Source organism: Pungitius pungitius, unplaced genomic scaffold (genome assembly GCF_949316345.1).
Source record: "Pungitius pungitius unplaced genomic scaffold, fPunPun2.1 scaffold_29, whole genome shotgun sequence".
NCBI lineage: Eukaryota > Metazoa > Chordata > Actinopteri > Perciformes > Gasterosteidae > Pungitius > Pungitius pungitius.
In genome coordinates this window covers 491,372-513,138 of record NW_026909812.1, presented here as the reverse complement: position 1 = coordinate 513,138, position 21,767 = coordinate 491,372, and the positions used below count along the sequence as shown (strand labels likewise).

Genomic DNA, 21,767 nt, shown 5'->3' with positions numbered 1-21,767 from the left:
TTGGATATGAAAGGAAATTAGACAATATTATCCAAAATGATTCCGTTTCATGATTGCTAAATTAGTGTTGGTCAACATTTACGATTGGCATACTGTTGTTTGTAATTTAGCCGTTGAAATACAGGTGCTAACCCAACATGTTAGAATTGCCAGTGAAGAAAAGTAAAGTTACCTTCAGGCTTTAGGAACCTCTCTTGCCAATGCTAAGAACTGCTTCAATTTTAGAAAAAGAAACTTCTGATTATCTTTGACACGTTTTAAAGGATTAGGAAAAAGATGAAAAGCAGCTTACGGCCATACCTCTCTGGTTCCGCCCGATCTCGTCTGATCTCGGAAGCTAAGCAGAGCAGGGCCTGGTTAGTACCTGGATGGAAGACCGCCTGGGAATCCCAGGTGCCGTAAGCTTTTTAACTTCTCTCTCTGAAAGCCGCCTGGCGCCGTAGATTGTACACCTACACAATTGTAAAAAAAAATTCACATTGTAGAAGAGATGCAATAGGAAGAAGATGAAAGGTGGCTTACGTCCATACCATCGTCAGGCCATTTGAGGTGGCGGGGACTGCAATGGCCATTCACCGATTGGCTGGGACTCCTGGGCGGGTCTTCTCTAGTCCATCCAATTTTCGGCATGGGATGTCACAGCCTTCTTTGCATACCCTTATTTAACCCACACAAAGATGCCAACGGCAGGCGTGTCATAATTCATTGACGCATTATAAAGGATTAGGAAAAAGATAAAAAGCAGCTTACGGCCATACCTCTCTGGTTCCGCCCGATCTCGTCTGATCTCGGAAGCTAAGCAGAGCAGGGCCTGTTTAGTACCTGGATGGAAGACCGCCTGGGAATCCCAGGTGCCGTAAGCTTTTTCACTTCTCTCTCCGAAAGCCGCCGAGCGCCGCAGATTGTACACCTGTTTTAACGTTGGATATGAAAGGAAATTAGACAATATTATCCAAAATGATTCCGTTTCATGATTGCTAAATTAGTGTTGGTCAACATTTACCATTGGCATACTGTTGTTTGTAATTTAGCCGTTGAAATACAGGTGCTAACCCAACATGTTAGAATTGCCAGTGAAGAAAAGTAAAGTTACCTTCAGGCTTTAGGAACCTCTCTTGCCAATGCTAAGAACTGCTTCAATTTTAGAAAAAGAAACTTCTGATTATCTTTGACACGTTTTAAAGGATTAGGAAAAAGATGAAAAGCAGCTTACGGCCATACCTCTCTGGTTCCGCCCGATCTCGTCTGATCTCGGAAGCTAAGCAGAGCAGGGCCTGGTTAGTACCTGGATGGAAGACCGCCTGGGAATCCCAGGTGCCGTAAGCTTTTTCACTTCTCTCTCCGAAAGCCGCCGAGCGCCGCAGATTGTACACCTGTTTTAACGTTGGATATGAAAGGAAATTAGACAATATTATCCAAAATGATTCCGTTTCATGATTGCTAAATTAGTGTTGGTCAACATTTACGATTGGCATACTGTTGTTTGTAATTTAGCCGTTGAAATACAGGTGCTAACCCAACATGTTAGAATTGCCAGTGAAGAAAAGTAAAGTTACCTTCAGGCTTTAGGAACCTCTCTTGCCAATGCTAAGAACTGCTTCAATTTTAGAAAAAGAAACTTCTGATTATCTTTGACACGTTTTAAAGGATTAGGAAAAAGATGAAAAGCAGCTTACGGCCATACCTCTCTGGTTCCGCCCGATCTCGTCTGATCTCGGAAGCTAAGCAGAGCAGGGCCTGGTTAGTACCTGGATGGAAGACCGCCTGGGAATCCCAGGTGCCGTAAGCTTTTTAACTTCTCTCTCTGAAAGCCGCCCAGCGCCGTAGATTGTACACCTACACAATTGTAAAAAAAAATTCACATTGTAGAAGAGATGCAATAGGAAGAAGATGAAAGGTGGCTTACGTCCATACCATCGTCAGGCCATTTGAGGTGGCGGGGACTGCAATGGCCATTCACCGATTGGCTGGGACTCCTGGGCGGGTCTTCTCTAGTCCATCCAATTTTCGGCATGGGATGTCACAGCCTTCTTTGCATACCCTTATTTAACCCACACAAAGATGCCAACGGCAGGCGTGTCATAATTCATTGACGCATTATAAAGGATTAGGAAAAAGATAAAAAGCAGCTTACGGCCATACCTCTCTGGTTCCGCCCGATCTCGTCTGATCTCGGAAGCTAAGCAGAGCAGGGCCTGTTTAGTACCTGGATGGAAGACCGCCTGGGAATCCCAGGTGCCGTAAGCTTTTTCACTTCTCTCTCCGAAAGCCGCCGAGCGCCGCAGATTGTACACCTGTTTTAACGTTGGATATGAAAGGAAATTAGACAATATTATCCAAAATGATTCCGTTTCATGATTGCTAAATTAGTGTTGGTCAACATTTACCATTGGCATACTGTTGTTTGTAATTTAGCCGTTGAAATACAGGTGCTAACCCAACATGTTAGAATTGCCAGTGAAGAAAAGTAAAGTTACCTTCAGGCTTTAGGAACCTCTCTTGCCAATGCTAAGAACTGCTTCAATTTTAGAAAAAGAAACTTCTGATTATCTTTGACACGTTTTAAAGGATTAGGAAAAAGATGAAAAGCAGCTTACGGCCATACCTCTCTGGTTCCGCCCGATCTCGTCTGATCTCGGAAGTTAAGCAGAGCAGGGCCTGGTTAGTACCTGGATGGAAGACCGCCTGGGAATCCCAGGTGCCGTAAGCTTTTTAACTTCTCTCTCTGAAAGCCGCCCAGCGCCGTAGATTGTACACCTACACAATTGTAAAAAAAAATTCACATTGTAGAAGAGATGCAATAGGAAGAAGATGAAAGGTGGCTTACGTCCATACCATCGTCAGGCCATTTGAGGTGGCGGGGACTGCAATGGCCATTCACCGATTGGCTGGGACTCCTGGGCGGGTCTTCTCTAGTCCATCCAATTTTCGGCATGGGATGTCACAGCCTTCTTTGCATACCCTTATTTAACCCACACAAAGATGCCAACGGCAGGCGTGTCATAATTCATTGACGCATTATAAAGGATTAGGAAAAAGATAAAAAGCAGCTTACGGCCATACCTCTCTGGTTCCGCCCGATCTCGTCTGATCTCGGAAGCTAAGCAGAGCAGGGCCTGTTTAGTACCTGGATGGAAGACCGCCTGGGAATCCCAGGTGCCGTAAGCTTTTTCACTTCTCTCTCCGAAAGCCGCCGAGCGCCGCAGATTGTACACCTGTTTTAACGTTGGATATGAAAGGAAATTAGACAATATTATCCAAAATGATTCCGTTTCATGATTGCTAAATTAGTGTTGGTCAACATTTACCATTGGCATACTGTTGTTTGTAATTTAGCCGTTGAAATACAGGTGCTAACCCAACATGTTAGAATTGCCAGTGAAGAAAAGTAAAGTTACCTTCAGGCTTTAGGAACCTCTCTTGCCAATGCTAAGAACTGCTTCAATTTTAGAAAAAGAAACTTCTGATTATCTTTGACACGTTTTAAAGGATTAGGAAAAAGATGAAAAGCAGCTTACGGCCATACCTCTCTGGTTCCGCCCGATCTCGTCTGATCTCGGAAGTTAAGCAGAGCAGGGCCTGGTTAGTACCTGGATGGAAGACCGCCTGGGAATCCCAGGTGCCGTAAGCTTTTTAACTTCTCTCTCTGAAAGCCGCCCAGCGCCGTAGATTGTACACCTACACAATTGTAAAAAAAAATTCACATTGTAGAAGAGATGCAATAGGAAGAAGATGAAAGGTGGCTTACGTCCATACCATCGTCAGGCCATTTGAGGTGGCGGGGACTGCAATGGCCATTCACCGATTGGCTGGGACTCCTGGGCGGGTCTTCTCTAGTCCATCCAATTTTCGGCATGGGATGTCACAGCCTTCTTTGCATACCCTTATTTAACCCACACAAAGATGCCAACGGCAGGCGTGTCATAATTCATTGACGCATTATAAAGGATTAGGAAAAAGATAAAAAGCAGCTTACGGCCATACCTCTCTGGTTCCGCCCGATCTCGTCTGATCTCGGAAGCTAAGCAGAGCAGGGCCTGGTTAGTACCTGGATGGAAGACCGCCTGGGAATCCCAGGTGCCGTAAGCTTTTTCACTTCTCTCTCCGAAAGCCGCCGAGCGCCGCAGATTGTACACCTGTTTTAACGTTGGATATGAAAGGAAATTAGACAATATTATCCAAAATGATTCCGTTTCATGATTGCTAAATTAGTGTTGGTCAACATTTACGATTGGCATACTGTTGTTTGTAATTTAGCCGTTGAAATACAGGTGCTAACCCAACATGTTAGAATTGCCAGTGAAGAAAAGTAAAGTTACCTTCAGGCTTTAGGAACCTCTCTTGCCAATGCTAAGAACTGCTTCAATTTTAGAAAAAGAAACTTCTGATTATCTTTGACACGTTTTAAAGGATTAGGAAAAAGATGAAAAGCAGCTTACGTCCATACCTCTCTGGTTCCGCCCGATCTCGTCTGTTCTCGGAAGCTAAGCAGAGCAGGGCCTGGTTAGTACCTGGATGGAAGACCGCCTGGAAACCCCAGGTGCCGTAAGCTTTTTCACTTCTCTCTCTGAAAGCCGCCCAGCGCCGTAGATTGTACACCTACACAATTGTAAAAAAAATTTCACATTGTAGAAGAGATGCAATAGGAAGAAGATGAAAGGTGGCTTACGTCCGTACCATCGTCAGGCCATTTGAGGTGGCGGGGACTGCAATGGCCATTCACCGATTGGCTGGGACTCCTGGGCGGGTCTTCTCTAGTCCATCCAATTTTCGGCATGGGATGTCACAGCCTTCTTTGCATACCCTTATTTAACCCACACAAAGATGCCAACGGCTGGCGTGTCATAATTCATTGACGCATTATAAAGGATTAGGAAAAAGATAAAAAGCAGCTTACGGCCATACCTCTCTGGTTCCGCCCGATCTCGTCTGATCTCGGAAGCTAAGCAGAGCAGGGCCTGGTTAGTACCTGGATGGAAGACCGCCTGGGAATCCCAGGTGCCGTAAGCTTTTTCACTTCTCTCTCCGAAAGCCGCCGAGCGCCGCAGATTGTACACCTGTTTTAACGTTGGATATGAAAGGAAATTAGACAATATTATCCAAAATGATTCCGTTTCATGATTGCTAAATTAGTGTTGATCAACATTTACGATTGGCATACTGTTGTTTGTAATTTAGCCGTTGAAATACAGGTGCTAACCCAACATGTTAGAATTGCCAGTGAAGAAAAGTAAAGTTACCTTCAGGCTTTAGGAACCTCTCTTGCCAATGCTAAGAACTGCTTCAATTTTAGAAAAAGAAACTTCTGATTATCTTTGACACGTTTTAAAGGATTAGGAAAAAGATGAAAAGCAGCTTACGTCCATACCTCTCTGGTTCCGCCCGATCTCGTCTGATCTCGGAAGCTAAGCAGAGCAGGGCCTGGTTAGTACCTGGATGGAAGACCGCCTGGGAATCCCAGGTGCCGTAAGCTTTTTCACTTCTCTCTCTGAAAGCCGCCCAGCGCCGTAAATTGTACACCTACACAATTGTAAAAAAAAAATCACATTGTAGAAGAGATGCAATAGGAAGAAGATGAAAGGTGGCTTACGTCCGTACCATCGTCAGGCCATTTGAGGTGGCGGGGACTGCAATGGCCATTCACCGATTGGCTGGGACCCCTGGGCGGGTCTTCTCTAGTCCATCCAATTTTCGGCATGGGATGTCACAGCCTTCTTTGCATACCCTTATTTAACCCACACAAAGATGCCAACGGCAGGCGTGTCATAATTCATTGACGCATTATAAAGGATTAGGAAAAAGATAAAAAGCAGCTTACGGCCATACCTCTCTGGTTCCGCCCGATCTCGTCTGATCTCGGAAGCTAAGCAGAGCAGGGCCTGGTTATTACCTGGATGGAAGACCGCCTGGGAATCTCAGGTGCCGTAAGCTTTTTCACTTCTCTCTCCGAAAGCCGCCGAGCGCCGCAGATTGTACACCTGTTTTAACGTTGGATATGAAAGGAAATTAGACAATATTATCCAAAATGATTCCGTTTCATGATTGCTAAATTAGTGTTGATCAACATTTAACAATTGGCATACTTTTGTTTGTAATTTAGCCGTTGAAATACAGGTGCTAACCAAACATGTTAGATTTACCAGTGAAGAAAAGTAAAGTTCCCTTTAGGTTTTAGGAACCTCTCTTGCCAATGCTAAGAACTGCTTCAATTTTAGAAAAAGAAACTTCTGATTATCTTTGACACGTTTTAAAGGATTAGGAAAAAGATGAAAAGCAGCTTACGGCCATACCTCTCTGGTTCCGCCCGATCTCGTCTGATCTCGGAAGCTAAGCAGAGCAGGGCCTGGTTAGTACCTGGATGGAAGACCGCCTGGGAATCCCAGGTGCCGTAAGCTTTTTAACTTCTCTCTCTGAAAGCCGCCCAGCGCCGTAGATTGTACACCTACACAATTGTAAAAAAAAATTCACATTGTAGAAGAGATGCAATAGGAAGAAGATGAAAGGTGGCTTACGTCCATACCATCGTCAGGCCATTTGAGGTGGCGGGGACTGCAATGGCCATTCACCGATTGGCTGGGACTCCTGGGCGGGTCTTCTCTAGTCCATCCAATTTTCGGCATGGGATGTCACAGCCTTCTTTGCATACCCTTATTTAACCCACACAAAGATGCCAACGGCAGGCGTGTCATAATTCATTGACGCATTATAAAGGATTAGGAAAAAGATAAAAAGCAGCTTACGGCCATACCTCTCTGGTTCCGCCCGATCTCGTCTGATCTCGGAAGCTAAGCAGAGCAGGGCCTGTTTAGTACCTGGATGGAAGACCGCCTGGGAATCCCAGGTGCCGTAAGCTTTTTCACTTCTCTCTCCGAAAGCCGCCGAGCGCCGCAGATTGTACACCTGTTTTAACGTTGGATATGAAAGGAAATTAGACAATATTATCCAAAATGATTCCGTTTCATGATTGCTAAATTAGTGTTGGTCAACATTTACCATTGGCATACTGTTGTTTGTAATTTAGCCGTTGAAATACAGGTGCTAACCCAACATGTTAGAATTGCCACTGAAGAAAAGTAAAGTTACCTTCAGGCTTTAGGAACCTCTCTTGCCAATGCTAAGAACTGCTTCAATTTTAGAAAAAGAAACTTCTGATTATCTTTGACACGTTTTAAAGGATTAGGAAAAAGATGAAAAGCAGCTTACGGCCATACCTCTCTGGTTCCGCCCGATCTCGTCTGATCTCGGAAGCTAAGCAGAGCAGGGCCTGGTTAGTACCTGGATGGAAGACCGCCTGGGAATCCCAGGTGCCGTAAGCTTTTTCACTTCTCTCTCCGAAAGCCGCCGAGCGCCGCAGATTGTACACCTGTTTTAACGTTGGATATGAAAGGAAATTAGACAATATTATCCAAAATGATTCCGTTTCATGATTGCTAAATTAGTGTTGGTCAACATTTACGATTGGCATACTGTTGTTTGTAATTTAGCCGTTGAAATACAGGTGCTAACCCAACATGTTAGAATTGCCAGTGAAGAAAAGTAAAGTTACCTTCAGGCTTTAGGAACCTCTCTTGCCAATGCTAAGAACTGCTTCAATTTTAGAAAAAGAAACTTCTGATTATCTTTGACACGTTTTAAAGGATTAGGAAAAAGATGAAAAGCAGCTTACGGCCATACCTCTCTGGTTCCGCCCGATCTCGTCTGATCTCGGAAGCTAAGCAGAGCAGGGCCTGGTTAGTACCTGGATGGAAGACCGCCTGGGAATCCCAGGTGCCGTAAGCTTTTTAACTTCTCTCTCTGAAAGCCGCCCAGCGCCGTAGATTGTACACCTACACAATTGTAAAAAAAAATTCACATTGTAGAAGAGATGCAATAGGAAGAAGATGAAAGGTGGCTTACGTCCATACCATCGTCAGGCCATTTGAGGTGGCGGGGACTGCAATGGCCATTCACCGATTGGCTGGGACTCCTGGGCGGGTCTTCTCTAGTCCATCCAATTTTCGGCATGGGATGTCACAGCCTTCTTTGCATACCCTTATTTAACCCACACAAAGATGCCAACGGCAGGCGTGTCATAATTCATTGACGCATTATAAAGGATTAGGAAAAAGATAAAAAGCAGCTTACGGCCATACCTCTCTGGTTCCGCCCGATCTCGTCTGATCTCGGAAGCTAAGCAGAGCAGGGCCTGTTTAGTACCTGGATGGAAGACCGCCTGGGAATCCCAGGTGCCGTAAGCTTTTTCACTTCTCTCTCCGAAAGCCGCCGAGCGCCGCAGATTGTACACCTGTTTTAACGTTGGATATGAAAGGAAATTAGACAATATTATCCAAAATGATTTCGTTTCATGATTGCTAAATTAGTGTTGGTCAACATTTACCATTGGCATACTGTTGTTTGTAATTTAGCCGTTGAAATACAGGTGCTAACCCAACATGTTAGAATTGCCAGTGAAGAAAAGTAAAGTTACCTTCAGGCTTTAGGAACCTCTCTTGCCAATGCTAAGAACTGCTTCAATTTTAGAAAAAGAAACTTCTGATTATCTTTGACACGTTTTAAAGGATTAGGAAAAAGATGAAAAGCAGCTTACGGCCATACCTCTCTGGTTCCGCCCGATCTCGTCTGATCTCGGAAGTTAAGCAGAGCAGGGCCTGGTTAGTACCTGGATGGAAGACCGCCTGGGAATCCCAGGTGCCGTAAGCTTTTTAACTTCTCTCTCTGAAAGCCGCCCAGCGCCGTAGATTGTACACCTACACAATTGTAAAAAAAAATTCACATTGTAGAAGAGATGCAATAGGAAGAAGATGAAAGGTGGCTTACGTCCATACCATCGTCAGGCCATTTGAGGTGGCGGGGACTGCAATGGCCATTCACCGATTGGCTGGGACTCCTGGGCGGGTCTTCTCTAGTCCATCCAATTTTCGGCATGGGATGTCACAGCCTTCTTTGCATACCCTTATTTAACCCACACAAAGATGCCAACGGCAGGCGTGTCATAATTCATTGACGCATTATAAAGGATTAGGAAAAAGATAAAAAGCAGCTTACGGCCATACCTCTCTGGTTCCGCCCGATCTCGTCTGATCTCGGAAGCTAAGCAGAGCAGGGCCTGGTTAGTACCTGGATGGAAGACCGCCTGGGAATCCCAGGTGCCGTAAGCTTTTTCACTTCTCTCTCCGAAAGCCGCCGAGCGCCGCAGATTGTACACCTGTTTTAACGTTGGATATGAAAGGAAATTAGACAATATTATCCAAAATGATTCCGTTTCATGATTGCTAAATTAGTGTTGGTCAACATTTACGATTGGCATACTGTTGTTTGTAATTTAGCCGTTGAAATACAGGTGCTAACCCAACATGTTAGAATTGCCAGTGAAGAAAAGTAAAGTTACCTTCAGGCTTTAGGAACCTCTCTTGCCAATGCTAAGAACTGCTTCAATTTTAGAAAAAGAAACTTCTGATTATCTTTGACACGTTTTAAAGGATTAGGAAAAAGATGAAAAGCAGCTTACGTCCATACCTCTCTGGTTCCGCCCGATCTCGTCTGTTCTCGGAAGCTAAGCAGAGCAGGGCCTGGTTAGTACCTGGATGGAAGACCGCCTGGAAACCCCAGGTGCCGTAAGCTTTTTCACTTCTCTCTCTGAAAGCCGCCCAGCGCCGTAGATTGTACACCTACACAATTGTAAAAAAAATTTCACATTGTAGAAGAGATGCAATAGGAAGAAGATGAAAGGTGGCTTACGTCCGTACCATCGTCAGGCCATTTGAGGTGGCGGGGACTGCAATGGCCATTCACCGATTGGCTGGGACTCCTGGGCGGGTCTTCTCTAGTCCATCCAATTTTCGGCATGGGATGTCACAGCCTTCTTTGCATACCCTTATTTAACCCACACAAAGATGCCAACGGCTGGCGTGTCATAATTCATTGACGCATTATAAAGGATTAGGAAAAAGATAAAAAGCAGCTTACGGCCATACCTCTCTGGTTCCGCCCGATCTCGTCTGATCTCGGAAGCTAAGCAGAGCAGGGCCTGGTTAGTACCTGGATGGAAGACCGCCTGGGAATCCCAGGTGCCGTAAGCTTTTTCACTTCTCTCTCCGAAAGCCGCCGAGCGCCGCAGATTGTACACCTGTTTTAACGTTGGATATGAAAGGAAATTAGACAATATTATCCAAAATGATTCCGTTTCATGATTGCTAAATTAGTGTTGATCAACATTTACGATTGGCATACTGTTGTTTGTAATTTAGCCGTTGAAATACAGGTGCTAACCCAACATGTTAGAATTGCCAGTGAAGAAAAGTAAAGTTACCTTCAGGCTTTAGGAACCTCTCTTGCCAATGCTAAGAACTGCTTCAATTTTAGAAAAAGAAACTTCTGATTATCTTTGACACGTTTTAAAGGATTAGGAAAAAGATGAAAAGCAGCTTACGTCCATACCTCTCTGGTTCCGCCCGATCTCGTCTGATCTCGGAAGCTAAGCAGAGCAGGGCCTGGTTAGTACCTGGATGGAAGACCGCCTGGGAATCCCAGGTGCCGTAAGCTTTTTCACTTCTCTCTCTGAAAGCCGCCCAGCGCCGTAAATTGTACACCTACACAATTGTAAAAAAAAAATCACATTGTAGAAGAGATGCAATAGGAAGAAGATGAAAGGTGGCTTACGTCCGTACCATCGTCAGGCCATTTGAGGTGGCGGGGACTGCAATGGCCATTCACCGATTGGCTGGGACCCCTGGGCGGGTCTTCTCTAGTCCATCCAATTTTCGGCATGGGATGTCACAGCCTTCTTTGCATACCCTTATTTAACCCACACAAAGATGCCAACGGCAGGCGTGTCATAATTCATTGACGCATTATAAAGGATTAGGAAAAAGATAAAAAGCAGCTTACGGCCATACCTCTCTGGTTCCGCCCGATCTCGTCTGATCTCGGAAGCTAAGCAGAGCAGGGCCTGGTTATTACCTGGATGGAAGACCGCCTGGGAATCTCAGGTGCCGTAAGCTTTTTCACTTCTCTCTCCGAAAGCCGCCGAGCGCCGCAGATTGTACACCTGTTTTAACGTTGGATATGAAAGGAAATTAGACAATATTATCCAAAATGATTCCGTTTCATGATTGCTAAATTAGTGTTGATCAACATTTAACAATTGGCATACTTTTGTTTGTAATTTAGCCGTTGAAATACAGGTGCTAACCAAACATGTTAGATTTTCCAGTGAAGAAAAGTAAAGTTCCCTTTAGGTTTTAGGAACCTCTCTTGCCAATGCTAAGAACTGCTTCAATTTTAGAAAAAGAAACTTCTGATTATCTTTGACACGTTTTAAAGGATTAGGAAAAAGATGAAAAGCAGCTTACGGCCATACCTCTCTGGTTCCGCCCGATCTCGTCTGATCTCGGAAGCTAAGCAGAGCAGGGCCTGGTTAGTACCTGGATGGAAGACCGCCTGGGAATCCCAGGTGCCGTAAGCTTTTTAACTTCTCTCTCTGAAAGCCGCCCAGCGCCGTAGATTGTACACCTACACAATTGTAAAAAAAAATTCACATTGTAGAAGAGATGCAATAGGAAGAAGATGAAAGGTGGCTTACGTCCATACCATCGTCAGGCCATTTGAGGTGGCGGGGACTGCAATGGCCATTCACCGATTGGCTGGGACTCCTGGGCGGGTCTTCTCTAGTCCATCCAATTTTCGGCATGGGATGTCACAGCCTTCTTTGCATACCCTTATTTAACCCACACAAAGATGCCAACGGCAGGCGTGTCATAATTCATTGACGCATTATAAAGGATTAGGAAAAAGATAAAAAGCAGCTTACGGCCATACCTCTCTGGTTCCGCCCGATCTCGTCTGATCTCGGAAGCTAAGCAGAGCAGGGCCTGGTTAGTACCTGGATGGAAGACCGCCTGGGAATCCCAGGTGCCGTAAGCTTTTTCACTTCTCTCTCCGAAAGCCGCCGAGCGCCGCAGATTGTACACCTGTTTTAACGTTGGATATGAAAGGAAATTAGACAATATTATCCAAAATGATTCCGTTTCATGATTGCTAAATTAGTGTTGGTCAACATTTACGATTGGCATACTGTTGTTTGTAATTTAGCCGTTGAAATACAGGTGCTAACCCAACATGTTAGAATTGCCAGTGAAGAAAAGTAAAGTTACCTTCAGGCTTTAGGAACCTCTCTTGCCAATGCTAAGAACTGCTTCAATTTTAGAAAAAGAAACTTCTGATTATCTTTGACACGTTTTAAAGGATTAGGAAAAAGATGAAAAGCAGCTTACGGCCATACCTCTCTGGTTCCGCCCGATCTCGTCTGATCTCGGAAGCTAAGCAGAGCAGGGCCTGGTTAGTACCTGGATGGAAGACCGCCTGGGAATCCCAGGTGCCGTAAGCTTTTTCACTTCTCTCTCTGAAAGCCGCCCAGCGCCGTAGCTTGTACACCTACACAATTGTAAAAAGTTGATCACATTGTAGAAGAGATGCAATAGGAAGAAGATGAAAGGTGGCTTACGTCCATACCATCGTCAGGCCATTTGAGGTGGCGGGGACTGCAATGGCCATCCACCGATTGGCTGGGACTCCTGGGCGGGTCTTCTCTAGTCCATCCAATTTTCGCCATAGGATGTCACAGCCTTCTTTGCATACCCTTATTTAACCCACACAAAGATGCCAACGGCAGGCGTGACATAATTTTTTGACGCATTATAAAGGATTAGGAAAAAGATAAAAAGCAGCTTACGGCCATACCTCTCTGGTTCCGCCCGATCTCGTCTGATCTCGGAAGCTAAGCAGAGCAGGGCCTGGTTAGTACCTGGATGGAAGACCGCCTGGGAATCCCAGGTGCCGTAAGCTTTTTCACTTCTCTCTGAAAGCTGCAGAGCGCCGCAGATTGTACACCTACAAATTACAAAAAGTATATCACATTGTTGAAGAGATGCATGTTTATTGTTGTTTTAACGTTGGATATGAAAGGCATTTAGACAATATTATCAAACATGATTCCGTTTCATGGTTGCTAAATTAGTGTTGATCAACATTTAACAATTGGCATACTTTTGTTTGTAATTTAGCCGTTGAAATACAGGTGCTAACCAAACATGTTAGATTTACCAAAGAAGAAAAGTAAAGTTCCCTTTAGGTTTTAGGAACCTCTCTTGCCAATGCTAAGAACTGCTTCAATTTTAGAAAAAGAAACTTCTGATTATCTTTGACACGTTTTAAAGGATTAGGAAAAAGATGAAAAGCAGCTTACGGCCATACCTCTCTGGTTCCGCCCGATCTCGTCTGATCTCGGAAGCTAAGCAGAGCAGGGCCTGGTTAGTACCTGGATGGAAGACCGCCTGGGAATCCCAGGGGCCGTAAGCTTTTTCACTTCTCTCTCTGAAAGCCGCCCAGCGCCGTAGCTTGTACACCTACACAATTGTAAAAAGTTGATCACATTGTAGAAGAGATGCAATAGGAAGAAGATGAAAGGTGGCTTACGTCCATACCATCGTCAGGCCATTTGAGGTGGCGGGGACTGCAATGGCCATCCACCGATTGGCTGGGACTCCTGGGCGGGTCTTCTCTAGTCCATCCAATTTTCGCCATAGGATGTCACAGCCTTCTTTGCATACCCTTATTTAACCCACACAAAGATGCCAACGGCAGGCGTGACATAATTTTTTGACGCATTATAAAGGATTAGGAAAAAGATAAAAAGCAGCTTACGGCCATACCTCTCTGGTTCCGCCCGATCTCGTCTGATCTCGGAAGCTAAGCAGAGCAGGGCCTGGTTAGTACCTGGATGGAAGACCGCCTGGGAATCCCAGGTGCCGTAAGCTTTTTCACTTCTCTCTCTGAAAGCCGCCCAGCGCCGTAGCTTGTACACCTACACAATTGTAAAAAGTTGATCACATTGTAGAAGAGATGCAATAGGAAGAAGATGAAAGGTGGCTTACGTCCATACCATCGTCAGGCCATTTGAGGTGGCGGGGACTGCAATGGCCATCCACCGATTGGCTGGGACTCCTGGGCGGGTCTTCTCTAGTCCATCCAATTTTCGCCATAGGATGTCACAGCCTTCTTTGCATACCCTTATTTAACCCACACAAAGATGCCAACGGCAGGCGTGACATAATTTTTTGACGCATTATAAAGGATTAGGAAAAAGATAAAAAGCAGCTTACGGCCATACCTCTCTGGTTCCGCCCGATCTCGTCTGATCTCGGAAGCTAAGCAGAGCAGGGCCTGGTTAGTACCTGGATGGAAGACCGCCTGGGAATCCCAGGTGCCGTAAGCTTTTTCACTTCTCTCTGAAAGCTGCAGAGCGCCGCAGATTGTACACCTACAAATTACAAAAAGTATATCACATTGTTGAAGAGATGCATGTTTATTGTTGTTTTAACGTTGGATATGAAAGGCATTTAGACAATATTATCAAACATGATTCCGTTTCATGGTTGCTAAATTAGTGTTGATCAACATTTAACAATTGGCATACTTTTGTTTGTAATTTAGCCGTTGAAATACAGGTGCTAACCAAACATGTTAGATTTACCAAAGAAGAATAGTAAAGTTCCCTTTAGGTTTTAGGAACCTCTCTTGCCAATGCTAAGAACTGCTTCAATTTTAGAAAAAGAAACTTCTGATTATCTTTGACACGTTTTAAAGGATTAGGAAAAAGATGAAAAGCAGCTTACGGCCATACCTCTCTGGTTCCGCCCGATCTCGTCTGATCTCGGAAGCTAAGCAGAGCAGGGCCTGGTTAGTACCTGAATGGAAGACCGCCTGGGAATCCCAGGTGCCGTAAGCTTTTTCACTTCTCTCTCTGAAAGCCGCCCAGCGCCGTAGCTTGTACACCTACACAATTGTAAAAAGTTGATCACATTATAGAAGAGATGCAATAGGAAGAAGATGAAAGGTGGCTTACGTCCATACCATCGTCAGGCCATTTGAGGTGGCGGGGACTGCAATGGCCATCCACCGATTGGCTGGGACTCCTGGGCGGGTCTTCTCTAGTCCATCCAATTTTCGCCATAGGATGTCACAGCCTTCTTTGCATACCCTTATTTAACCCACACAAAGATGCCAACGGCAGGCGTGACATAATTTTTTGACGCATTATAAAGGATTAGGAAAAAGATAAAAAGCAGCTTACGGTCATACCTCTCTGCTTCCGCCCGATCTCGTCTGATCTTGGAAGCTAAGCAGAGCAGGGCCTGGTTAGTACCTGGATGGAAGACCGCCTGGGAATCCCAGGTGCCGTAAGCTTTTTCACTTCTCTCTGAAAGCTGCAGAGCGCCGCAGATTGTACACCTACAAATTACAAAAAGTATATCACATTGTTGAAGAGATGCATGTTTATTGTTGTTTTAACGTTGGATATGAAAGGCATTTAGACAATATTATCAAACATGATTCCGTTTCATGGTTGCTAAATTAGTGTTGATCAACATTTAACAATTGGCATACTTTTGTTTGTAATTTAGCCGTTGAAATACAGGTGCTAACCAAACATGTTAGATTTACCAAAGAAGAATAGTAAAGTTCCCTTTAGGTTTTAGGAACCTCTCTTGCCAATGCTAAGAACTGCTTCAATTTTAGAAAAAGAAACTTCTGATTATCTTTGACACGTTTTAAAGGATTAGGAAAAAGATGAAAAGCAGCTTACGGCCATACCTCTCTGGTTCCGCCCGATCTCGTCTGATCTCGGAAGCTAAGCAGAGCAGGGCCTGGTTAGTACCTGAATGGAAGACCGCCTGGGAATCCCAGGTGCCGTAAGCTTTTTCACTTCTCTCTCTGAAAGCCGCCCAGCGCCGTAGCTTGTACACCTACACAATTGTAAAAAGTTGATCACATTGTAGAAGAGATGCAATAGGAAGAAGATGAAAGGTGGCTTACGTCCATACCATCGTCAGGCCATTTGAGGTGGCGGGGACTGCAATGGCCATCCACCGATTGGCTGGGACTCCTGGGCGGGTCTTCTCTAGTCCATCCAATTTTCGCCATAGGATGTCACAGCCTTCTTTGCATACCCTTATTTAACCCACACAAAGATGCCAACGGCAGGCGTGACATAATTTTTTGACGCATTATAAAGGATTAGGAAAAAGATAAAAAGCAGCTTACGGTCATACCTCTCTGCTTCCGCCCGATCTCGTCTGATCTTGGAAGCTAAGCAGAGCAGGGCCTGGTTAGTACCTGGATGGAAGACCGCCTGGGAATCCCAGGTGCCGTAAGCTTTTTCACTTCTCTCTCTGAAAGCCGCCCAGCGCCGTAGCTTGTACACCTACACAATTGTAAAAAGTTGATCACATTGTAGAAGAGATGCAATAGGAAGAAGATGAAAGGTGGCTTACGTCCATACCATCGTCAGGCCATTTGAGGTGGCGGGGACTGCAATGGCCATCCACCGATTGGCTGGGACTCCTGGGCGGGTCTTCTCTAGTCCATCCAATTTTCGCCATAGGATGTCACAGCCTTCTTTGCATACCCTTATTTAACCCACACAAAGATGCCAACGGCAGGCGTGACATAATTTTTTGACGCATTATAAAGGATTAGGAAAAAGATAAAAAGCAGCTTACGGCCATACCTCTCTGGTTCCGCCCGATCTCGTCTGATCTCGGAAGCTAAGCAGAGCAGGGCCTGGTTAGTACCTGGATGGAAGACCGCCTGGGAATCCCAGGTGCCGTAAGCTTTTTCACTTCTCTCTGAAAGCTGCAGAGCGCCGCAGATTGTACACCTACAAATTACAAAAAGTATATCACATTGTTGAAGAGATGCATGTTTATTGTTGTTTTAACGTTGGATATGAAAGGCATTTAGACAATATTATCAAACATGATTCCGTTTCATGGTTGCTAAATTAGTGTTGATCAACATTTAACAATTGGCATACTTTTGTTTGTAATTTAGCCGTTGAAATACAGGTGCTAACCAAACATGTTAGATTTACCAAAGAAGAAAAGTAAAGTTCCCTTTAGGTTTTAGGAACCTCTCTTGCCAATGCTAAGAACTGCTTCAATTTTAGAAAAAGAAACTTCTGATTATCTTTGACACGTTTTAAAGGATTAGGAAAAAGATGAAAAGCAGCTTACGGCCATACCTCTCTGGTTCCGCCCGATCTCGTCTGATCTCGGAAGCTAAGCAGAGCAGGGCCTGGTTAGTACCTGAATGGAAGACCGCCTGGGAATCCCAGGTGCCGTAAGCTTTTTCACTTCTCTCTCTGAAAGCCGCCCAGCGCCGTAGCTTGTACACCTACACAATTGTAAAAAGTTGATCACATTGTAGAAGAGATGCAATAGGAAGAAGATGAAAGGTGGCTTACGTCCATACCATCGTCAGGCCATTTGAGGTGGCGGGGACTGCAATGGCCATCCACCGATTGGCTGGGACTCCTGGGCGGGTCTTCTCTAGTCCATCCAATTTTCGCCATAGGATGTCACAGCCTTCTTTGCATACCCTTATTTAACCCACACAAAGATGCCAACGGCAGGCGTGACATAATTTTTTGACGCATTATAAAGGATTAGGAAAAAGATAAAAAGCAGCTTACGGCCATACCTCTCTGCTTCCGCCCGATCTCGTCTGATCTCGGAAGCTAAGCAGAGCAGGGCCTGGTTAGTACCTGGATGGAAGACCGCCTGGGAATCCCAGGTGCCGTAAGCTTTTTCACTTCTCTCTCTGAAAGCCGCCCAGCGCCGTAGCTTGTACACCTACACAATTGTAAAAAGTTGATCACATTGTAGAAGAGATGCAATAGGAAGAAGATGAAAGGTGGCTTACGTCCATACCATCGTCAGGCCATTTGAGGTGGCGGGGACTGCAATGGCCATCCACCGATTGGCTGGGACTCCTGGGCGGGTCTTCTCTAGTCCATCCAATTTTCGCCATAGGATGTCACAGCCTTCTTTGCATACCCTTATTTAACCCACACAAAGATGCCAACGGCAGGCGTGACATAATTTTTTGACGCATTATAAAGGATTAGGAAAAAGATAAAAAGCAGCTTACGGCCATACCTCTCTGGTTCCGCCCGATCTCGTCTGATCTCGGAAGCTAAGCAGAGCAGGGCCTGGTTAGTACCTGGATGGAAGACCGCCTGGGAATCCCAGGTGCCGTAAGCTTTTTCACTTCTCTCTGAAAGCTGCAGAGCGCCGCAGATTGTACACCTACAAATTACAAAAAGTATATCACATTGTTGAAGAGATGCATGTTTATTGTTGTTTTAACGTTGGATATGAAAGGCATTTAGACAATATTATCAAACATGATTCCGTTTCATGGTTGCTAAATTAGTGTTGATCAACATTTAACAATTGGCATACTTTTGTTTGTAATTTAGCCGTTGAAATACAGGTGCTAACCAAACATGTTAGATTTACCAAAGAAGAAAAGTAAAGTTCCCTTTAGGTTTTAGGAACCTCTCTTGCCAATGCTAAGAACTGCTTCAATTTTAGAAAAAGAAACTTCTGATTATCTTTGACACGTTTTAAAGGATTAGGAAAAAGATGAAAAGCAGCTTACGGCCATACCTCTCTGGTTCCGCCCGATCTCGTCTGATCTCGGAAGCTAAGCAGAGCAGGGCCTGGTTAGTACCTGAATGGAAGACCGCCTGGGAATCCCAGGTGCCGTAAGCTTTTTCACTTCTCTCTCTGAAAGCCGCCCAGCGCCGTAGCTTGTACACCTACACAATTGTAAAAAGTTGATCACATTGTAGAAGAGATGCAATAGGAAGAAGATGAAAGGTGGCTTACGTCCATACCATCGTCAGGCCATTTGAGGTGGCGGGGACTGCAATGGCCATCCACCGATTGGCTGGGACTCCTGGGCGGGTCTTCTCTAGTCCATCCAATTTTCGCCATAGGATGTCACAGCCTTCTTTGCATACCCTTATTTAACCCACACAAAGATGCCAACGGCAGGCGTGACATAATTTTTTGACGCATTATAAAGGATTAGGAAAAAGATAAAAAGCAGCTTACGGCCATACCTCTCTGCTTCCGCCCGATCTCGTCTGATCTCGGAAGCTAAGCAGAGCAGGGCCTGGTTAGTACCTGGATGGAAGACCGCCTGGGAATCCCAGGTGCCGTAAGCTTTTTCACTTCTCTCTCTGAAAGCCGCCCAGCGCCGTAGCTTGTACACCTACACAATTGTAAAAAGTTGATCACATTGTAGAAGAGATGCAATAGGAAGAAGATGAAAGGTGGCTTACGTCCATACCATCGTCAGGCCATTTGAGGTGGCGGGGACTGCAATGGCCATCCACCGATTGGCTGGGACTCCTGGGCGGGTCTTCTCTAGTCCATCCAATTTTCGCCATAGGATGTCACAGCCTTCTTTGCATACCCTTATTTAACCCACACAAAGATGCCAACGGCAGGCGTGACATAATTTTTTGACGCATTATAAAGGATTAGGAAAAAGATAAAAAGCAGCTTTCGGCCATACCTCTCTGGTTCCGCCCGATCTCGTCTGATCTCGGAAGCTAAGCAGAGCAGGGCCTGGTTAGTACCTGGATGGAAGACCGCCTGGGAATCCCAGGTGCCGTAAGCTTTTTCACTTCTCTCTGAAAGCTGCAGAGCGCCGCAGATTGTACACCTACAAATTACAAAAAGTATATCACATTGTTGAAGAGATGCATGTTTATTGTTGTTTTAACGTTGGATATGAAAGGCATTTAGACAATATTATCAAACATGATTCCGTTTCATGGTTGCTAAATTAGTGTTGATCAACATTTAACAATTGGCATACTTTTGTTTGTAATTTAGCCGTTGAAATACAGGTGCTAACCAAACATGTTAGATTTACCAAAGAAGAAAAGTAAAGTTCCCTTTAGGTTTTAGGAACCTCTCTTGCCAATGCTAAGAACTGCTTCAATTTTAGAAAAAGAAACTTCTGATTATCTTTGACACGTTTTAAAGGATTAGGAAAAAGATGAAAAGCAGCTTACGGCCATACCTCTCTGGTTCCGCCCGATCTCGTCTGATCTCGGAAGCTAAGCAGAGCAGGGCCTGGTTAGTACCTGAATGGAAGACCGCCTGGGAATCCCAGGTGCCGTAAGCTTTTTCACTTCTCTCTCTGAAAGCCGCCCAGCGCCGTAGCTTGTACACCTACACAATTGTAAAAAGTTGATCACATTGTAGAAGAGATGCAATAGGAAGAAGATGAAAGGTGGCTTACGTCCATACCATCGTCAGGCCATTTGAGGTGGCGGGGACTGCAATGGCCATCCACCGATTGGCTGGGACTCCTGGGCGGGTCTTCTCTAGTCCATCCAATTTTCGCCATAGGATGTCACAGCCTTCTTTGCATACCCTTATTTAACCCACACAAAGATGCCAACGGCAGGCGTGACATAATTTTTTGACGCATTATAAAGGATTAGGAAAAAGATAAAAAGCAGCTTACGGCCATACCTCTCTGGTTCCGCCCGATCTCGTCTGATCTCGGAAGCTAAGCAGAGCAGGGCCTGGTTAGTACCTGGATGGAAGACCGCCTGGGAATCCCAGGTGCCGTAAGCTTTTTCACTTCTCTCTGAAAGCTGCAGAGCGCCGCAGATTGTACACCTACAAATTACAAAAAGTATATCACATTGTTGAAGAGATGCATGTTTATTGTTGTTTTAACGTTGGATATGAAAGGCATTTAGACAATATTATCAAACATGATTCCGTTTCATGGTTGCTAAATTAGTGTTGATGAACATTTAACAATTGGCATACTTTTGTTTGTAATTTAGCCGTTGAAATACAGGTGCTAACCAAACATGTTAGAATTGCCAGTGAAGAAAAGTAAAGTTACCTTCAGGCTTTAGGAACCTCTCTTGCCAATGCTAAGAACTGCTTCAATTTTAGAAAAAGAAACTTCTGATTATCTTTGACACGTTTTAAAGGATTAGGAAAAAGATGAAAAGCAGTTTACGGCCATACCTCTCTGGTTCCGCCCAATCTCGTCTGATCTCGGAAGCTAAGCAGAGCAGGGCCTGGTTAGTACCTGAATGGAAGACCGCCTGGGAATCCCAGGTGCCGTAAGCTTTTTCACTTCTCTCTCTGAAAGCCGCCCAGCGCCGTAGCTTGTACACCTACACAATTGTAAAAAGTTGATCACATTGTAGAAGAGATGCAATAGGAAGAAGATGAAAGGTGGCTTACGTCCATACCATCGTCAGGCCATTTGAGGTGGCGGGGACTGCAATGGCCATCCACCGATTGGCTGGGACTCCTGGGCGGGTCTTCTCTAGTCCATCCAATTTTCGCCATAGGATGTCACAGCCTTCTTTGCATACCCTTATTTAACCCACACAAAGATGCCAACGGCAGGCGTGACATAATTTTTTGACGCATTATAAAGGATTAGGAAAAAGATAAAAAGCAGCTTACGGCCATACCTCTCTGGTTCCGCCCGATCTCGTCTGATCTCGGAAGCTAAGCAGAGCAGGGCCTGGTTAGTACCTGGATGGAAGACCGCCTGGGAATCCCAGGTGCCGTAAGCTTTTTCACTTCTCTCTCTGAAAGCCGCCCAGCGCCGTAGCTTGTACACCTACACAATTGTAAAAAGTTGATCACATTGTAGAAGAGATGCAATAGGAAGAAGATGAAAGGTGGCTTACGTCCATACCATCGTCAGGCCATTTGAGGTGGCGGGGACTGCAATGGCCATCCACCGATTGGCTGGGACTCCTGGGCGGGTCTTCTCTAGTCCATCCAATTTTCGCCATAGGATGTCACAGCCTTCTTTGCATACCCTTATTTAACCCACACAAAGATGCCAACGGCAGGCGTGACATA

The 21,767-nt window shown here is 45.1% G+C and overlaps 44 non-coding genes and 2 pseudogenes across 44 annotated transcripts; all 46 read left to right on the top strand.

Moving 5' to 3' along the window:
* Positions 1-286: 286 nt before the first annotated feature.
* LOC134110929 (5S ribosomal RNA) lies at positions 287-405 on the top strand. Its single transcript, XR_009944312.1, has one exon. It is a non-coding gene; the product is annotated as a 5S ribosomal RNA (ribosomal RNA).
* Positions 406-744: 339 nt separating this feature from the next.
* Positions 745-863, top strand: LOC134111160 (5S ribosomal RNA). Its single transcript, XR_009944543.1, has one exon. It is a non-coding gene; the product is annotated as a 5S ribosomal RNA (ribosomal RNA).
* A 344-nt stretch (positions 864-1,207) lies between these two features.
* On the top strand, positions 1,208-1,326 carry LOC134110928 (5S ribosomal RNA). The gene has a single exon (XR_009944311.1). It is a non-coding gene; the product is annotated as a 5S ribosomal RNA (ribosomal RNA).
* A 344-nt stretch (positions 1,327-1,670) lies between these two features.
* On the top strand, positions 1,671-1,789 carry LOC134110927 (5S ribosomal RNA). Its single transcript, XR_009944310.1, has one exon. It is a non-coding gene; the product is annotated as a 5S ribosomal RNA (ribosomal RNA).
* A 339-nt stretch (positions 1,790-2,128) lies between these two features.
* Positions 2,129-2,247, top strand: LOC134111159 (5S ribosomal RNA). The gene has a single exon (XR_009944542.1). It is a non-coding gene; the product is annotated as a 5S ribosomal RNA (ribosomal RNA).
* Positions 2,248-2,591: 344 nt separating this feature from the next.
* On the top strand, positions 2,592-2,710 carry LOC134111565 (5S ribosomal RNA). Its single transcript, XR_009944909.1, has one exon. It is a non-coding gene; the product is annotated as a 5S ribosomal RNA (ribosomal RNA).
* Positions 2,711-3,049: 339 nt separating this feature from the next.
* Positions 3,050-3,168, top strand: LOC134111158 (5S ribosomal RNA). Its single transcript, XR_009944541.1, has one exon. It is a non-coding gene; the product is annotated as a 5S ribosomal RNA (ribosomal RNA).
* Positions 3,169-3,512: 344 nt separating this feature from the next.
* Positions 3,513-3,631, top strand: LOC134111554 (5S ribosomal RNA). The gene has a single exon (XR_009944898.1). It is a non-coding gene; the product is annotated as a 5S ribosomal RNA (ribosomal RNA).
* A 339-nt stretch (positions 3,632-3,970) lies between these two features.
* Positions 3,971-4,089, top strand: LOC134110926 (5S ribosomal RNA). Its single transcript, XR_009944309.1, has one exon. It is a non-coding gene; the product is annotated as a 5S ribosomal RNA (ribosomal RNA).
* A 344-nt stretch (positions 4,090-4,433) lies between these two features.
* Positions 4,434-4,552, top strand: LOC134111451 (5S ribosomal RNA; annotated as a pseudogene).
* Positions 4,553-4,891: 339 nt separating this feature from the next.
* LOC134110925 (5S ribosomal RNA) lies at positions 4,892-5,010 on the top strand. Its single transcript, XR_009944308.1, has one exon. It is a non-coding gene; the product is annotated as a 5S ribosomal RNA (ribosomal RNA).
* Positions 5,011-5,354: 344 nt separating this feature from the next.
* On the top strand, positions 5,355-5,473 carry LOC134111382 (5S ribosomal RNA). The gene has a single exon (XR_009944765.1). It is a non-coding gene; the product is annotated as a 5S ribosomal RNA (ribosomal RNA).
* Positions 5,474-5,812: 339 nt separating this feature from the next.
* On the top strand, positions 5,813-5,931 carry LOC134111413 (5S ribosomal RNA). Its single transcript, XR_009944796.1, has one exon. It is a non-coding gene; the product is annotated as a 5S ribosomal RNA (ribosomal RNA).
* Positions 5,932-6,276: 345 nt separating this feature from the next.
* LOC134110924 (5S ribosomal RNA) lies at positions 6,277-6,395 on the top strand. The gene has a single exon (XR_009944307.1). It is a non-coding gene; the product is annotated as a 5S ribosomal RNA (ribosomal RNA).
* Positions 6,396-6,734: 339 nt separating this feature from the next.
* LOC134111157 (5S ribosomal RNA) lies at positions 6,735-6,853 on the top strand. Its single transcript, XR_009944540.1, has one exon. It is a non-coding gene; the product is annotated as a 5S ribosomal RNA (ribosomal RNA).
* Positions 6,854-7,197: 344 nt separating this feature from the next.
* LOC134110923 (5S ribosomal RNA) lies at positions 7,198-7,316 on the top strand. The gene has a single exon (XR_009944306.1). It is a non-coding gene; the product is annotated as a 5S ribosomal RNA (ribosomal RNA).
* Positions 7,317-7,660: 344 nt separating this feature from the next.
* LOC134110922 (5S ribosomal RNA) lies at positions 7,661-7,779 on the top strand. The gene has a single exon (XR_009944305.1). It is a non-coding gene; the product is annotated as a 5S ribosomal RNA (ribosomal RNA).
* A 339-nt stretch (positions 7,780-8,118) lies between these two features.
* Positions 8,119-8,237, top strand: LOC134111156 (5S ribosomal RNA). Its single transcript, XR_009944539.1, has one exon. It is a non-coding gene; the product is annotated as a 5S ribosomal RNA (ribosomal RNA).
* Positions 8,238-8,581: 344 nt separating this feature from the next.
* On the top strand, positions 8,582-8,700 carry LOC134111543 (5S ribosomal RNA). The gene has a single exon (XR_009944887.1). It is a non-coding gene; the product is annotated as a 5S ribosomal RNA (ribosomal RNA).
* Positions 8,701-9,039: 339 nt separating this feature from the next.
* LOC134110921 (5S ribosomal RNA) lies at positions 9,040-9,158 on the top strand. The gene has a single exon (XR_009944304.1). It is a non-coding gene; the product is annotated as a 5S ribosomal RNA (ribosomal RNA).
* Positions 9,159-9,502: 344 nt separating this feature from the next.
* Positions 9,503-9,621, top strand: LOC134111450 (5S ribosomal RNA; annotated as a pseudogene).
* A 339-nt stretch (positions 9,622-9,960) lies between these two features.
* Positions 9,961-10,079, top strand: LOC134110919 (5S ribosomal RNA). The gene has a single exon (XR_009944302.1). It is a non-coding gene; the product is annotated as a 5S ribosomal RNA (ribosomal RNA).
* A 344-nt stretch (positions 10,080-10,423) lies between these two features.
* On the top strand, positions 10,424-10,542 carry LOC134111381 (5S ribosomal RNA). The gene has a single exon (XR_009944764.1). It is a non-coding gene; the product is annotated as a 5S ribosomal RNA (ribosomal RNA).
* Positions 10,543-10,881: 339 nt separating this feature from the next.
* Positions 10,882-11,000, top strand: LOC134111412 (5S ribosomal RNA). The gene has a single exon (XR_009944795.1). It is a non-coding gene; the product is annotated as a 5S ribosomal RNA (ribosomal RNA).
* Positions 11,001-11,345: 345 nt separating this feature from the next.
* Positions 11,346-11,464, top strand: LOC134110918 (5S ribosomal RNA). Its single transcript, XR_009944301.1, has one exon. It is a non-coding gene; the product is annotated as a 5S ribosomal RNA (ribosomal RNA).
* A 339-nt stretch (positions 11,465-11,803) lies between these two features.
* On the top strand, positions 11,804-11,922 carry LOC134110917 (5S ribosomal RNA). The gene has a single exon (XR_009944300.1). It is a non-coding gene; the product is annotated as a 5S ribosomal RNA (ribosomal RNA).
* A 344-nt stretch (positions 11,923-12,266) lies between these two features.
* LOC134110916 (5S ribosomal RNA) lies at positions 12,267-12,385 on the top strand. The gene has a single exon (XR_009944299.1). It is a non-coding gene; the product is annotated as a 5S ribosomal RNA (ribosomal RNA).
* Positions 12,386-12,724: 339 nt separating this feature from the next.
* LOC134110915 (5S ribosomal RNA) lies at positions 12,725-12,843 on the top strand. Its single transcript, XR_009944298.1, has one exon. It is a non-coding gene; the product is annotated as a 5S ribosomal RNA (ribosomal RNA).
* A 394-nt stretch (positions 12,844-13,237) lies between these two features.
* Positions 13,238-13,356, top strand: LOC134111185 (5S ribosomal RNA). The gene has a single exon (XR_009944567.1). It is a non-coding gene; the product is annotated as a 5S ribosomal RNA (ribosomal RNA).
* Positions 13,357-13,695: 339 nt separating this feature from the next.
* Positions 13,696-13,814, top strand: LOC134110914 (5S ribosomal RNA). The gene has a single exon (XR_009944297.1). It is a non-coding gene; the product is annotated as a 5S ribosomal RNA (ribosomal RNA).
* Positions 13,815-14,153: 339 nt separating this feature from the next.
* LOC134110913 (5S ribosomal RNA) lies at positions 14,154-14,272 on the top strand. The gene has a single exon (XR_009944296.1). It is a non-coding gene; the product is annotated as a 5S ribosomal RNA (ribosomal RNA).
* A 394-nt stretch (positions 14,273-14,666) lies between these two features.
* Positions 14,667-14,785, top strand: LOC134111127 (5S ribosomal RNA). The gene has a single exon (XR_009944510.1). It is a non-coding gene; the product is annotated as a 5S ribosomal RNA (ribosomal RNA).
* A 339-nt stretch (positions 14,786-15,124) lies between these two features.
* Positions 15,125-15,243, top strand: LOC134111403 (5S ribosomal RNA). Its single transcript, XR_009944786.1, has one exon. It is a non-coding gene; the product is annotated as a 5S ribosomal RNA (ribosomal RNA).
* A 394-nt stretch (positions 15,244-15,637) lies between these two features.
* LOC134111126 (5S ribosomal RNA) lies at positions 15,638-15,756 on the top strand. The gene has a single exon (XR_009944509.1). It is a non-coding gene; the product is annotated as a 5S ribosomal RNA (ribosomal RNA).
* Positions 15,757-16,095: 339 nt separating this feature from the next.
* Positions 16,096-16,214, top strand: LOC134111402 (5S ribosomal RNA). The gene has a single exon (XR_009944785.1). It is a non-coding gene; the product is annotated as a 5S ribosomal RNA (ribosomal RNA).
* A 339-nt stretch (positions 16,215-16,553) lies between these two features.
* LOC134110912 (5S ribosomal RNA) lies at positions 16,554-16,672 on the top strand. Its single transcript, XR_009944295.1, has one exon. It is a non-coding gene; the product is annotated as a 5S ribosomal RNA (ribosomal RNA).
* A 394-nt stretch (positions 16,673-17,066) lies between these two features.
* LOC134111125 (5S ribosomal RNA) lies at positions 17,067-17,185 on the top strand. The gene has a single exon (XR_009944508.1). It is a non-coding gene; the product is annotated as a 5S ribosomal RNA (ribosomal RNA).
* Positions 17,186-17,524: 339 nt separating this feature from the next.
* LOC134111051 (5S ribosomal RNA) lies at positions 17,525-17,643 on the top strand. Its single transcript, XR_009944434.1, has one exon. It is a non-coding gene; the product is annotated as a 5S ribosomal RNA (ribosomal RNA).
* A 339-nt stretch (positions 17,644-17,982) lies between these two features.
* Positions 17,983-18,101, top strand: LOC134110911 (5S ribosomal RNA). Its single transcript, XR_009944294.1, has one exon. It is a non-coding gene; the product is annotated as a 5S ribosomal RNA (ribosomal RNA).
* Positions 18,102-18,495: 394 nt separating this feature from the next.
* Positions 18,496-18,614, top strand: LOC134111124 (5S ribosomal RNA). The gene has a single exon (XR_009944507.1). It is a non-coding gene; the product is annotated as a 5S ribosomal RNA (ribosomal RNA).
* A 339-nt stretch (positions 18,615-18,953) lies between these two features.
* Positions 18,954-19,072, top strand: LOC134111050 (5S ribosomal RNA). Its single transcript, XR_009944433.1, has one exon. It is a non-coding gene; the product is annotated as a 5S ribosomal RNA (ribosomal RNA).
* A 339-nt stretch (positions 19,073-19,411) lies between these two features.
* LOC134111186 (5S ribosomal RNA) lies at positions 19,412-19,530 on the top strand. The gene has a single exon (XR_009944568.1). It is a non-coding gene; the product is annotated as a 5S ribosomal RNA (ribosomal RNA).
* Positions 19,531-19,924: 394 nt separating this feature from the next.
* LOC134111123 (5S ribosomal RNA) lies at positions 19,925-20,043 on the top strand. Its single transcript, XR_009944506.1, has one exon. It is a non-coding gene; the product is annotated as a 5S ribosomal RNA (ribosomal RNA).
* A 339-nt stretch (positions 20,044-20,382) lies between these two features.
* Positions 20,383-20,501, top strand: LOC134110910 (5S ribosomal RNA). Its single transcript, XR_009944293.1, has one exon. It is a non-coding gene; the product is annotated as a 5S ribosomal RNA (ribosomal RNA).
* Positions 20,502-20,895: 394 nt separating this feature from the next.
* Positions 20,896-21,014, top strand: LOC134111433 (5S ribosomal RNA). Its single transcript, XR_009944816.1, has one exon. It is a non-coding gene; the product is annotated as a 5S ribosomal RNA (ribosomal RNA).
* A 339-nt stretch (positions 21,015-21,353) lies between these two features.
* Positions 21,354-21,472, top strand: LOC134110908 (5S ribosomal RNA). Its single transcript, XR_009944291.1, has one exon. It is a non-coding gene; the product is annotated as a 5S ribosomal RNA (ribosomal RNA).
* The last annotated feature ends 295 nt before the right edge of the window (positions 21,473-21,767 follow it).